The sequence below is a fragment of the Motacilla alba genome, chromosome 4 (assembly GCF_015832195.1).
Source record: "Motacilla alba alba isolate MOTALB_02 chromosome 4, Motacilla_alba_V1.0_pri, whole genome shotgun sequence".
NCBI lineage: Eukaryota > Metazoa > Chordata > Aves > Passeriformes > Motacillidae > Motacilla > Motacilla alba.
The window spans coordinates 31,160,307-31,175,907 of NC_052019.1; the positions used below are offsets into that span (position 1 = coordinate 31,160,307).

General features: G+C 35.8%; 2 protein-coding genes across 6 annotated transcripts in view; one reads left to right on the forward strand and one right to left on the reverse strand.

The window, feature by feature from the left end:
* The window catches only part of TLR3 (toll like receptor 3), an 88,940-nt gene that overhangs the window by 39,254 nt on the left and 34,085 nt on the right, over window positions 1-15,601 (reverse strand). The window lies entirely within an intron of this gene.
* The window catches only part of SORBS2 (sorbin and SH3 domain containing 2), a 194,812-nt gene continuing 181,972 nt past the window's right edge, over window positions 2,762-15,601 (forward strand). Inside the window, exon 1 of one of the 2 annotated variants that reach the window (XM_038134776.1) lies at window positions 2,762-2,877. The gene's annotated coding sequence lies outside the window, so the exon portion shown is untranslated. The other variant, XM_038134779.1, reaches the window with a different exon arrangement.

Below are 15,601 nucleotides of genomic sequence, written 5' to 3' on the forward strand. Positions count from 1 at the left end.
GTTTCTTGGGACTTGAGACACATTTCCTGTGTTCTTCCAAATCTGTTATGATTATAGCATTGTCTTCACTTCTTCATGCTGTACTCCAATATATTGCTTAAAAAAAATAAAGCCACTTTACATGAAACCTTTTAGATTCATTTAGATTCATTTTCTAAAGACACATTTAAGAAAGACACTGTTCTTTCTTAGGGGAACTTCATGCGGAGCTCTGGTAAAATTTGCCAGATGTCAATTAGAAGTCAGTTTAATGTACTTACAAATGGATACATATCTGTCATGCCTAAAGAATACCTGTGCCAAAACTTCTACCATATATGAAACTGCTTGAAAAACATCTTTAAGTAGAATAGTGAAAAATAGCAGTGTACTGAGATTAATATACTAGCTCTCTCTATATTAAGGTATACTGGAGGGCTTTTATAGATAAAGCTCTTCTTTTGTCTTGATGTTTGATCTCTTTAATGAAACTAATGAGTCTAAATTTTCTTCTGGTTCTATAGATGCTGATGTTATCTGAGCTATGCATTTTAATTTCACATAATATATTTGCCTTGGAATTATGTGTTTTGTAACTAGCAAAGATTCCACTTCATATTCTCCACTGCAACTTTCTCTGCTAAATAGAAATGAAAGTGTACATGTGATCTACCAAACACAGATTTAGAATGCTAATTCTAATCCCCTTTCCTTCTGGGTGCTGATTGAATTTAGTCTTAGTGAATTATACTGCTGTTAGATTTCAGTTCAGTTACTTTAAATCCTGGTGAATTGTTAGAATGTGCCCAGATATTGTAAGTGCCCTGCAGCTGGGAAAATATAGCTGAACATTTCAGTAGGTGATGGTTGACCTAGTGCAGCTGTGTTATACATAAATGCACAAGGAAAACTTCAATTATGTAGATCTCTTTAAATAGTTGAATGTAATTTGTAGCTGAATAAAATGCTTTGTTTAATCTTACAAAGGCCATGAAGTAGACAAGCTGATTCCTGATCACTCTGCATTTTCTGGTGCAGCAAAAGTAATACAGATGTCAGAATTATTAGCAAATTGTATATTAAAAATAGGTGTTGGGTCATTTACTTTAAAAACCAGAGATACTGGAAGATTTTGAAAAGCCTCAGTCACACTTTCAAAATTTAAAGCTTACAGTAACAGAGCTTTAGATGTTAGGTGCTCCAGCTTGATTAAACTGTCCATGTACCTTTGACGTTGTTGCTAGAAATCCTTGAAAATAATTTCCAAGCTGTTTGCAAAATGGGATTTATTTTAATGTAGGCATCTAACTTCAGAAAAGTGATTCTGGGAGCCAGTTCTGTTACCCAATCTTCAGTTAACCTTGGGAACTGGGATTTGTTAGTCTGGGGATTGTAAAGATGGGGGCAGGGAAGGTTAGAAAAGGATATTATATGGCTTTTGTACATACTGAGATGGCATTGTAGCTTTGACAAGTCTCAGCATATTAACACCTATTCATACCAAAACCTAAACAGGATTCATAAATCCTTTCTCTGCTTGGAAGCTGATTCTGGCACCTCTCCTCAGAAAGTGTGTTTAACTCTGCTTCCTGGCTGGGTTTCTGAGCAGCCTGTTGTCTTCCACAGGGAAGCTGCATGAAGGTGCCTTTACAAGATGGCCTGCTGTTAGGAATTTATCTCGTGTGGGTTGAGGTTTTTCTCCCTCTGATGTGAGCAGGCTCTTAACCATATTTTACACCTCATTTGTATATGACTAGAAAGAGTTAAGCTAGTTTGGCTACTTGTTGAAAACTCTTTACTGAGCTGAAACAGGTTTCACTGGAAGAAAACATGGTATTGGAACAGGAGTGGAAGCTTGAGGCAAGGTCCCCACTCCACTTGTGTGCACCAGACAATGAGGTATCACAGACATTTTTATCATAGCTATGGTAGCAAGAACAAGCCCTTAAAAGGCAAGTTAATAGCTGTTGCATGAATGAAGACAAGATTGCTAACTTAAATTTGTGTTACACACTTTGCACAGGTGAAAATAACAATGTTTTGTAAGCTTTGAAGAGCTTGGGGGTTTTTGGGTTTTGTTTAAAAGAAAGCCTGAGAAGTCTGTACCACAATATTTGAGGGTTTAAGGTATAGAATTCTCATTCTCCCTAAATAGATACTGTATGCTGATTTTTGGTATGCTGATATATTGTGCTCATTGGTGAGCATTCACTAGGAACTGCAACATCAGGAAATTATCATCTTCATTGTTAAAAGATCTGTATGAAAGCCTTTCAATATCAGGAAACATCCTCATCCTTTTTTCACTCAAAAACTGAGACAAGTAGACATATATTATGTGCATGTCATTGTCTAAATTGTATTTATAATTTCATTTAGTCTTGTAAAATCAAAAATAGATACAAGAATGCTATTCTTGCTTAAGTGATGCAATTCATAATACCCTTCTAAGATGGATTAGGTAACCTTATTTAACTCTATCCTTTAGAGGTCTTTAATAACCTTAACATATCTGTCATTCCCATCTGTTTTAATTTAAGGCTGATTATGCTAACATGCTTTAAAACTGCAAACCACCTGACCATTCAATATTGTTTTAAGCAGATACAGCTTACAGTATTTTCAGAATGTAAACACAAAGCTTGCTATTGTGAAGCAATTAATTTTATTAGCCTTGTCCTTGTTTAGTCTACATGTAAGCTTGGAAAGCTATAAACCTTTTTTGAGAAGCTTTTCTTGGTTTGGAATTTCCCCTCCCCCAGGCGAGCTCTGCTAACCTGCTACTGTTCCTGTAACTCTCAGTTTTCTGAATGTGTCTCCTGGGAAATAAATGAGCCCAGCTGAAGGTTAAGGTGTGAGCAGTGAGTTCAGCAGTCATCCTGTCAGATGGGCAAGGAGGTAAAGGTTTGATGCTTCCTAACAAGTAACAGATTTGATTGCTCTTCTTCCCTGCGCGTGAATGCAACACGTCTGTTGTAAATGCCTCATGGGGTAGTAAAGGCTGCCATGCAGGACAGAGGAGAAAGGGCAACACTGGAAGGGTCCTGGCATATGCTGTATTATAACCCTGCACAATATCTGGCAAGCAGGCTGAAACCCTATTTTGCTGGGGTGTCCTCATTTCAAGGTATTCTTATTTTCATTATAATTGAATATTTCCTTCAAAATAGAAGATTTATTAGGATTGCTAGGCTATTGATGTATTAGGTTAAAGGATGTATTTCAAGAAAGCACTTTTGTAATGTAGACTGTCAATTTTTAAGTGATTCAATTGGATGTATTGGTAATTGAGCTCCATGGAATATTTTATATCTTGAAATTTTAAATAAGCTGGAAAAATGGCTAATTACAGAAGCCTTTTTCTACTCCTATTACTTTGTTTTGTGTATTGCTGCGAAACAAGTGGTACTTAAATATTTTGTCAGAATTGGAAAGAAGCTGCTGCTGGGGTGACAAGGCATATTTATTGATTATCTACATGAGCATATTTAAGGAATGCAGAAGGGAGACTGTAACCTACTGGGTCAGACCATGGCTATGCAGTGGATTATAGGAGTGGAGATGGACGTTTGGTGGAAGTGGACTGCTTGAAATATGCTCAGTGGTAACACTGAGTAGTGACCCGAGGGCTATCTTAGAAATGTTGTTAAGGGTTATAATAAAAAAGCAGGTATTTGTATGTTGAATATTTTTGTGGTCTCAGGACAATTTAAAAGACAATTCAATAAGCTGAAGCTAAAGATCTAGAGAAATTTAATTGACCAGAAACTCTGCAGGGTGTTTTTTTTTCTCCAAGTGAATGTCATCTTTTGTCTTCTGTCTATAGCATCCATCTGTCAGCACAGATAGGTGTACTGTATTTGAATAAATACACTGATTCTAAACTGAGGCTGGCATTTCTTGTTCTGATAGTTCTGTTGTTGCAGTACTAGAAAGTAGCAACAATTGTATTTAAGTAAGTGTTTACAAATCAAATGTGACATATGGTAATTATGTTAAATCAGTCCATGTGTACCACGTGTGAGTAGTGCGTATAAGTGTAATACAGAAACTGATGGCATATTCTGAAATTATAGGGACATATCAGAGTTCTGATCTTTGTTGACTTGCTAGGATTGCATCTTCAAAGCTCATTTAAGTTTATATCCTGATATGATGTGCAGGAACAAATTGGTTAACTGCTTGTGTCTGTAATTTTCTCAACTTGAACTAGTTCATATTCTTACCAAAGCACGGGCATATCTGAAGTTCAATGGATTCAGGTTATATCTTGTGTTATTGGTCAAGCACCTTACAGGTGGAAAGCTCACCAATCATTATAATAGATTTTGTGTTCCAGGTGCCATGCTTGCTTTCAAAGCCTTCCAAATTAACTAAAATATACTCTCTAATACAGCTGTACAGTCTACAGATAATGTGTTCTCAGATGAACTGCTAAACGCAGATAATTTTATTTATTTCCCTGACAATACTCTGATCACACATTTTTGTTATCCCGTTTTACCTGCCTATCCATTTCCTCTTGTTTAAATACTTTGTGCTTTGCACATATTTTGATTTGTGGATTCTCTACAGAAAAAAAAAAAAAAAAAAACAACAACTTGTTCTTATAGGAATTAAAAGGCATGCGGAGTTAGATACAGACAGGACTTCAAATATTAAGAATTAGATTGTCTAGATAGTGAAACTTGGATATTTAATTGCTTTCCTTCAGACATCTTAAAGTGTAAAGAAGGAAAAAAAAAGTCAGTGTTTTTCCAGCTGTTCTGGGGCAATTTGGAGTATCTCCGTTTCATGTATATGAATATAACTATATATATGAGTGTATATATATATTCAGATAACAGGAGAATTGGGCAAGTACTCAGGGCTATTTTTATGTGCAAAATTTTAAAAAGTCATCAATGATTTACACTTCATAAAAGCAGTATTTGGAGGAAAATTTCTTGGGGTTAAGTAACTTTGAACTGTATATTTAGGTGGAAGAAAAGCAGTTACTTTAAATAGATTTAAAATTTTATTTTTAGTGTTCAACCTTTTCTGAGGGTCACGTGCCATTGGCAGTGCAAAAGGGAAAGCCTGATCTTAGATAAACATTAAGAAAAGGTGTGCATGAGCCTGAAAACTGATTTCCTGGGGTGAATGGGTAAGGGTGAAGATGAATTCTTCAAAAGAACAAATGGGAGAAAATAAACAAAAGTAGCAGTACCGCTTACAAAAGTTAATGCACTTAATTTTTGTAATTACATTTATATTCAAATATTTTTTCTTTGCAAGGGGACAAGGTTCATGGGAAGTTAGTTCCAGAAAAGTTGCAAAGATTAATGGACTAGAGGTGACCCTAGGCACTAAGTTTTACTAGTTTATGGAGGAGACTCCATACTAAGTGATCATTTCACACCCATCTTATGAGTGTGTCTTTCTAGATACAGCTTCTTTGACCCACAGGCTGTTTCAGTGTGATAACTGGGCACCAAAAGGGACTCCGTTTCCTGTAGATCTCCCAGGAGATAGAGAGCTATAATACTGCAGCCACAGATTGAGAGGCAGGAAGCATGGGAATATCTTTAATAAAGCTTTATTAAGAGACTTCATTAGAAAAGAAAGTCAAGGCAGCTGTCCCTATTTCATCTGTCAATACAAGGACCAACAATGTTTCTTTATAGTTCTAGTTAATGCAAATTTAAGGTCCCTCTAATAATGGCACATAAAAAATCATATATGGAGGCCCTTCAGGTGTCTGCATTAACAAATAATGGAGTTAGATGATGGATCTGTAAAATGTGATGCCATGGATCTGTTATCCATACTGCACTTAGGGTGAAAGTACTCCACAGGATCATGCTAGAGCTAGCCCAGACTGAGTGAACCAAGATGGTATATCTGCCACAAAAAACCCACATAGTTTGTGTTCTTGCACGAAATTTGTCAATATAGCTGATAAAAGATAAAATTCAGACTTCAGAGCACATCACACACCAAGTAATCAGTTCTGTAGAGTTAGACTTTTTAGATTTCCATATGTTTTCTTACTTGTGTAGGCCTTCAAATTTATTATTACTCATATCTTGATATATACACATCTAAGCTGAGGTATCAGAGAGTAAAGTCAGTTTATAATGTCAATTACTTAAAGTTAACAAACTAGAGTATCACCTAAAAGAAATACTAAAAAGTCTCTGTGCAATCAAATAAAAACAGCTAATTCAGAACTACAAGATAGTTATTTTGTTCTCTTAATATTTACTGGATTTTAGCTGTTTGAGTAGGCTGCTATTGGACAGACTATTTCTATTAAATGCTTTCCTTGAAAACATATGGTCTTTAAGTAATTTAACTATTAGTGGTTAGGAGGGAAAGGTCAGCCTTTATATAGAGAAATGAGGGATAAATTGACATAATCGTCAGTATCTCAGGGCTATCACAGATAAATATGTTTCCTCAGATAAAGCCAGAATTTTATAAAATTTACATTTTAATTTCTTTTGCTTGCTAGACTTAAAAACAGACAGTGGTTTTTTACAGACATATATGCATTTTGTGTATACCCATTTGGATATTGAACACATGTTCTCTTTCGGTAGAAATGTGCTTTCTTGCAAGCCTGACGGGTATGGCATACAAGATATGCCAAGCTGGTTTTATATAAAGGTAGTGCTTGCAACTGTGCTATAAAAGCTTGAAAACTGGGCTCTGTGTTTCTCAGCAACAGACATGGGGAAGCAGAGGCTTGAAGCCCTTGCCAGAAAGTCTGTGAAACACACCAAATACTTCATAAAACTATTTGAATAATATTTATATAGACTTAGAGTTCTAGTGCTTCAGGGAGTCCTTTCATAAAATCCTGTTTGCATTTGGCAGTAGTAACTCTGTAGTGCAGTAGGTATCAAAAGAGCATTTGAATATCAAGGAATTAGGCTTCAATATTAGTTTACAGAATAACTATTAGGAATAATGTAGAAATGTTAATATCACTATCCACTGTACAGATGGAAACTTACATGCATCATGACAATTTAGATGTGATAATCTGAAATCTAGAAAATCAAAATCGCTTTTGTAATCCATGCAATTGCTGTGTTCTACTTGAAGTAAAACTATGGGGAATCTTGCCAGTACGGGTCAGAAAATTATCTGTGTCTAGGGATTTTAAAAATATTTCTCAATTGTTGGATCACTTTGCTCAGTTGGAGTAGTTAGGTAAAAGTGTATTTGAGAGAATCAGTGAATGAATGGTGTTCCTGATGAAGAGTGTAGCTGTGCTTTCAGTTTTCCCATGTGAAAATTGATGAGTTTATTCTGAGCTATAAGTGATGTGGGGAATGACTCAAGTGTGAAATGAGGCGCTGCTATAACCTGGTGAAAAAGAAAACAGCTCCTTATACTATATTTCAATGAGTGAGGGGGAAGGGGTGGTGGAGAAGAGGGTGTGCAGTCCCTCTATATACACCTCACTGCTCTGCAACAAGAGAATTCTGCCAATCTCCACTAAAACGAGGAAATGTCATTTGAGTTAGCTTGCTTTATTAGCTCACACTCTGGATGCAGCTGAAATGTGTTTCACTGAAGTAGCCACAATCATTGCAGTATTGCTGAGAAAAGGTAAAACAAACTGAACAAACACCATATAATTATAATACTTTTTATAGTTCATTTGATGCCTCGTCAAGGCTGACCTAGAACAGAGGCTAGATGGAGTTTAAAAATAAAGTAGGTATTTATTACAATACACCTTGAGCAGTACAACAGCCCAGCCAGGGCTACACCCAAGATGAACCCAAAATGGACACAAAATGGGTGACCGGTCACAAGGTCTCTCACTTTTATAAGTTCTGGTCCATTTGCATATTGGAGTTAATATGCAATATTAATTGTCCAGTTATAGCTTTAGGTTATGAAGTCCCATCCTTCTTGTTTTTCTTGTTTCAGTCCATGTTTTTTATGCTCTTGGGCCTGAAATTTGGATCGGTTATCCTTGGTCCCCAGCTAGGAAAGGAATTGTTTTGTCTACCTACTCTGTGAAGCGAGCTTACCATCCCTTTATATGAAGCTCAGAACTACACACTAAAGCAGCAGAGAATCTGAAAAATACAAAAACAAAAAACCTAAGGCATCAAATTTTCCATACAAGGAATATAATCACATCTTGTCAAATAGATGGAAAATGCTTTTCTGAACTATTCTAATAACTAGATTTTTTATTGTTTATTTTATATTTCCCAAGTAGATATTGTTTATTTTTCATTTCTCCAGAAAAAAAAAATTCCTTATGCTATGTTCAAAAATATAAAAATCATCTGTGTCTAAAAGCTACTACCTACCAGTTGCTGTGAAGTGCAGGCTGACAAAATTATTTAGCAATGTCCTGTCTTCTCAGCCATATTGCTGCATATAACAACATCGGAGTAATGCAGTATGGGATTCATAAATGTGGAGATCATACATATACATTTTATGCAGAGTCCCATAGCTGCATGCGGGCTGTGCACAGGCACTAGAATTTTAAGTTCTTACCCTTTCATTATGTCAGCATGGCTTTTGGTATAGAGTGTTTTTGCCCTTGTAGATCTTGTTTGATGCATTCAGGATAATGATTGCATGTCTTCAGTGAAGAATTTGGCTGAGATACTACATCAGAAAATAAATGAAGTAGAATATACTTTGCAGATGTACAATGATTTAACTAGAATTTGCTAGTTTTGCTTAGAAAATATAGTTAAAAACAAATTAATATGGATGTAATGCTCAGTTTTTCTGATGGAAGAAGAAATGCATGTTAGCCAGTTACCCTAAACTGCCTACTTGAGGATCCTGTGAGATCACATTAGATACAGATTTGATTAGAATGATGCTGTAAAGAATAGAGAGCTCATTTCTACCTCCACCACAGAATTTTGGACATCAAACCATTTAGGATTAAAATTTTACAATGGCCTTTATTACTTAGAACTGGACACCCTAGTCTTTACTCTAATGCTATTACATTTAGTACACTATGCTTGGTCTTAACTCAGACTATAAAGAGAATTTGGGCCCTTAGAACTAAAAATAGGAAACACCTTGAGCTGGTACCTGCAACTATTAGTTAAGTGCTGCCTAGGATGATAGGAGGGTATCTTGACCCATGAACTAAGGTATGCCCCAAAAAACTGGTTTGCAATTGTGAAAACCAAACAGGGAGGAACCTCTTCTGAAGGCCTAATAGAAATGGTTTTACCTATGATAAATAACTTTTTCATCCTGCAAATGAGTTGATGTAAACACACCCTAAATGTCCTGTAAAACTGATTAGGTTTACAATTAGCTGTTGCTCTGAGATTTTTTGAACACCCGAAAATTTTACACTTGGCTTTTTAAATTAGAGTAGTTGTAATTATTTTAATTTTCTATGGTATTTTACCTTAAGTCTCAACAGAAATAATATTTTGCAGTTTCCTGTAAAATGAGAAAGATCATATTGGAAAGCTGAGGCTGAAAAGAATTTGCTGCTTTCAATTCATTGTGAATTGGTGGATTCAGATTACTTTAAGTAGCTATGTAATATGTTGCAAAGGTGGAGAGCTAATGAATACACAGATCCCAGAATAGAAGATACTGTGTGCTGAAGTAAACTGATATTCTTGAGCTTCTATTAAACTATTCCCCTAAACAGACCTGAGCTAACATCAGAAATTGTGGGAACTGGCTTGCATTCAGGATTCTGTTTTGGTCTATTCATATTTTGTGAAAAGGGGTGGATTGGGAGAAACTCTTTTATATGCAGTGTAATGGTTTACTCAGAAGGTATGAAAACATGAATAAAGATTTTTTGAATCGAGATGATTGAACGAAAATGCACATGCTTTTGAGACTGATGGTCACAAGCTTCTTCTAGCCTTATGTTAGCATTCAGATACACTCAGAGAACTGACTGAGCTTCACACAAGCTAACACACAACTAGAAGCGCTTAAACAGAATTTATGCTGCATTTTTGCTAAACAAATGAGTCTTATGGACATTGTTCCACTGTGCCTAGTCCCTGAACATCTGATCTCTGAGAACCAGATTATTATGCTTTGAGTATCTCTAATGATATTTTTCTGCATGGCCCTTTTTTAATGCAGCATTCTTAAGACAAGACATGAAATTATTTCAATCCAGAAAATAATTCACTTACAATAAGCCCAATGCCATCCTGGCCTGTATCAGCAATAGTGTGGCCAGCAATTAAAAAAGGGATCTTTAATGATACAGTATTCCAATTGTACTGACTTTTTTCATGTAAAACTACATGTAGAAATACAGTTATTGGAGCCTGCAGATTTTTTCAGGATGGTGTCCCATAGGTGAAGAGTTGTGGTTCAGTAATATCTCTTTAAGCATGGTCTCTGTGCAGAGGGCTTGATAAAGCACCATATCAGTTATTTATCAAAGTCATAGAAACTAATTCAAATGCTGCATAGCTTGGTCTGACTACTAGACTATTCATGGAGCTGGATGAGCAAGATACTTCTCATGGAAATAACTACTTTTCAGGATTCAGGTTATAATATTAGATGGTATGTAATAGCTCTGCAGTTTGTAAAGATCTTTAAATACCTAGTGTCTAATCCTGGCCTGCTGAAGTTGTACATAGAAGGTTTTTTATACACAATAACTTCAGAATTTAGTACAGACATCCAGTCAGGTGAGCCAGGAGTTCTATATGTCACTCCATTACTAAAGTAAGTCAGAAGCACTGCAGAAACAGTTGTATCGATATCACTTCAGTCTGAGTATAACATTCACAGAGCTGTAAAAAAATATGTATGTGCATATTTTTTAGTCAGTTTATATAATCTGAAATAGTGTCACAAACGCAGATATGGATTTGCTTTAGACAGAGATCTGCCTGAAGAGCAGGAAGGTTTAGAGATTTGATTGAGACTGAACAGTACTTTGAACAGAACAGTAGTTTTTGCAGAGGACTGTATATGCCATCTGAGCAGCTAAACTTGCTCTGTAATGTATAGACTGACATAAACTGGTGATGCCACTGTTATACAAGAGAATTGTGAATTTGAGTGCATGAGAAGGTTCTTCATGTGTGACACTGAGCCTATAAAGGACCCTGCACCTGCTGCTCTAGCCACTATCCAAGTCTGCACAATCTGGAACTTAAATGTGTACATGCCTGAGGAAATCCTGTCTGTCTGACGTGCTTCTTAAAAGGAGAGAGCTTGCAGAGCCCTGCAGGTAGCCTGCCCAACTGTGGTATTTGTCTTTGCTGTTATTTGAAAAAACTTGGTAGTCTTGAAAATGAATCAGTCTGCTTAAGTCTGACATTTATGTCTTCAATAGAACACAAGGAAACTGCAGAAGACGCTTATTATGCCCATCTGTTCCAGAAGCATGGCAGGCTTCAAGACAGTTTTAGCTTGATATGCTGCTTAGGATGTGTATTGGGGGATTAAAGATATCAAGTATCCCGTTCTCAAAGAACAGTATCTTGTAGAAGTCAGGTGAATAACTTTGGAGATAATTTTGAGTTATTTGCTGCTTTTCTTTAAGATCCAATACTAATCAGATCAAACCCAACTATTTTCCTTCTATTTAGAGTGGGAAATAATCAGAGGTTTTACTTGCTGATGACTACTAGAAGAAGTCACTGTAGCTGACTAATAGTCCTTAAATTTGGAGCATGACCAACTTTCAAATACTTTAGGAAGTCAGCCATTTTTTAAAAAAGAAAGCTTTATCAACAATTTTTCAAAGCCTACTTGTATGAATTCATTAAAATTATTTAAACCAACAGGTAAAATTAACTATGTGTAAAAACAAAGAGTATAGTGCTCAGTCTGCTGTCTCAAGCAGACCTTTGTTTATATGTGATGGATTTGTTTTGATGAGTCAGATTTCTCTGCCAGGCAGAAATCTTTAGAATTGTCCCTGGATAGAGAAGCTGAGGCATTGCATTTTGCTCTCACTCTATCAACATCACTGCTTAGAAATTTTACTCTAGCTGTAAAGGTGCTTGTGACAGGAACTTTTTATTAGAGTTAGGGTAGCACTGTAGGAGTTTACCATGAGATTTATTGGTCCAAGTCATGTGCTAGGAATGTTGACTATTTTGTAATTTCGTATGTAATACACCTGGAAAATCTGTTCAGTAGTTTTTTCTTAGCTTAATTACAGCAATACTAATGAGCTGCACATTGCAGCAGCCACTTGTTTCCAGGTTTTTAAATAATATCACTGTACTGATTTAAGTGCAGTATCACACCTCAGTACCAAAATACAGCACACCCTAATTTCTTCTATTATTAAGTCTTACATAAGCTTTAACATTTAAAACAGAAGTGGCATCTCTACAGTTGTTTATCTCCAGAGCACAAAGGAATAGAACATATGTTGATATAAGTTGCAATACTGTAAATCATTACAGAATTTCAGCATGAAGTTTGTCACCAAGAAAGCTGTGATTTATAAGTTAGTCTACAAAAAAAAAAAAAAACCTCTTTCAATTTTTCTAGTTTTTCTACTTTTCTATTTCAAGGACATATGTACCTTCATAATTACATGCAAAAGATGAATCTAGTGGAAGCTAATTCAGAATTCTTCAGCACTAATTAGGGAGAAAATGCTTTAAACAAAGCTGGGATCAATAACGTTGTGAGGTTTATTTACCCTGGGTGCACTCTCCCAAATGGTTACTTGATTGTGATGATGATCTTTAAAATGCCCTTCTTGAAAAATGTAACTATGAAAAATAGAGTGAGCTTTAATATTATTAGGAACTTATTTCAGGATCAGGATTGTGTCAGCTCCCGACATTGGTGGTAATGAAAATACAGCAGAATCTGTGAAAACAAATAGAGACAGTGGCAGCCACCTGCATGGCCTTTCCCTTCTCAGTAAATTTCCAGCAGTGATTTCAATATAAGGTAAATTCCTCGTAAAAAGTGTTCAAGTTGTCAGGCAAAAGGTTGAAACTCTGTTCCCCAGTTCAAATGCTCCTGAATTAGTTGAAATGTTTCCCATTTTTCTAGTGTTGCCAGAGCACAAAGTCTGGGGAAGTTGGAAACATGGAACTGTTGAGAAAGAGAGGGAAGGGGCTTTATTTTCTTGTATAACTTCCACACTTTCAGCAAATTTATCACTTCTTTTGTATCTTACATAGCAGTAAGCAAACTGGGATCTATAAATGTTTGTAAAATAAAATGTCTCATCAATGGTACTTTATTTCAGGTATTAACTAACTGATAATTATAACTAAGCACGTGTCCTTCTCTTGAATCTCCAAATTTATCACCAACCTCAATCTCATGTTTTCTGTTGGCTTTTAATATTTTCAATACTGCATTCCATCTTTGCTATCTGTCTTCTGTGAGCTTGTTTATCCATGGATGATCTGAATGTTTATGACCCCATCTTGCTTAACAGGGAGCATGTCCTTTATGGCTGTCAGTTTTCTTTGACCTCATCTTAGTAGTGCCTGAAAGATTTTTCTGCTGTATTTTTACACAACTCTAATAAAGCAGTTTCAGTTGATTCTGCTATTGCTAGCTGATCTGTAGCTTTTTGTGGCTGCACCAATGTGCCTTTTGGACAAAAGTCTGTCCTGTCTCTAATATGAAATGAAGCTTCTTTGCTTATTATCTGATTGTCCTAAGCTTGATTGAGACGTCTTTCAACTGGAATAAAGTATTTTAAGTATTTCCAGTTCAAAACACAGAGCTATTGTCCTCTATACACAGAGCTATTGTCCAAAACACATTGTCCTCAAAAAGGACAATATTTTATTGTCTTTTTTTAATAGTTTATATGAGAGAAAACAAAGCTCTTCTTTTCTAGAAGAGCATTGAACTATATTGGAACTCCCAAAACAGAATAAAAAGAAGTCCTAAAGAATGATAAACTAGAAGCCCTAAAAACCAAGCTCCCAAATTACCAGGTTCTCAGCTATGTGTGGTTAGGAACTTAAAGGTTCATCTGGAGCCTCTTTTTCCAGAATGCAGAGAGCAGAATACAAGCTCTCATGCTGGCTGGAGTGACTGGAAATCTGCATTCCACAACTGCTGGTAAGGGCATAGGCAGATTTCTTTGATCTGAGAAAGTTCAGCAAAATCAAAATATTGTTGCCAAATATTGAGGCATCTATTTTTTTTTTTTTTTTTTTGAGTAAGGAACTATGCTGGAAAACTTTGAGCCATTCTAGTTTCATAAAACCGGTTTGTAAACAGTTATTTGAAAGAATTCTTGGGTGCCGGTGTATTGCATTTATGTACTGACATTTGTATTTCTGGGAGTTCACAGGCTGCTTTATCTAATACTTACTCTGGAAAGTGTAGTCCTGATTTGGATAACTGTTGGACAACTGCTAGTTACTCATCTTTGTAAATTAGTTCACCTACATAAAACAGTGGACTTAAAAAAAGTATTTTTCTCATTATTTCTTTATAGTACATCTCCTGCAATGTCTATTAGCTTTTTGTAATTTGTCCAGAATCTAATCTCGTGGGGATAATCATGTCAAATTTTTAATGTAACTCCATTTGCTTCTTTGTAAAAAATCAGCTTATGACTTTCTGCTGTAATTTTGACTACTTATTCAAATGAGTTTCATTTCAGCACAGCTGGATGCATCTGAAATTAGAACTCAGTTGTATGTTGACAAAAAAGACAATATTTCCTTTGTATGGCTCTAGGAACTGAAGTCTGTTAATCATAAGGTCTTGATGGCTTTATAGGTGAAATGAAGTCTCACTATAAGAAGGTATTTCTGCTTGCATTATTCCATGTCTTCATTTATTATCCTTGAATAGAAATATAATATTTGGTTACATTCTAGATTATGAAAGCTACATGACACTTCAGAGTTCATAGCATGTAAAAGGCAGTTTTGACAGCCAAAAGGGTCTAAACCAAAGCAATTGTTAGAGCAGCTAGTCCACTTGATTTTTGATTTTTAGTTGTTGATTTTTAGTCTCCACCACCACCACCACTATTTATTGGTGAAGGTAAGCTTCTGAGACACTTAACTAAAACTCTTGCATTGATGGCAGTTTAGCACTTTTTGTAGAATCTTTGAAAATGCTTTTATGAAACCGTGGATTTCTTTTATTTTTTTCATTATTGAAAATTAAATATTAACAATTAGATAATTTTTTGACACAGATTTCTAGATCTCTATTACTGTAGAATTGTAATCCAGAGTAGAAATAGTAGAAGCTTTCAATAGCTGTGGATTTAGGACACAATTACTTTAACTTAAAGTATGAAGCTGAAAGGATGATTTTCCAGTTTCAGTTAAATTGTTTGTTTCCTTCATATGCACTAAACTTGGCAGCTGTTCCTATAATCAGTGGGTCAAAGTATGTTCTTGGCTTTGTTGACCCAGCTGTGCACTGTTACAGCTTGTGTGGAAATTGGAAGGAAGAAAATAATTCTATCAAATAGCTTATGGAACCAGCTCATTTCAAGCAAGACGACGAAATTGCAAATGCACAAGTCTTTACAAGGTAGATCACAGTTCTCAGAATGGGTAGAAGGAACAGCCCTTAAAAAAGGGAAACTGCTGCTGAGGGGCAGAGATGTCCTCTCTTACTGCCACTGCCAATTGCCTGAATTTTTCTTCTGAGCAATTAGATGTTTGTGAAGCAT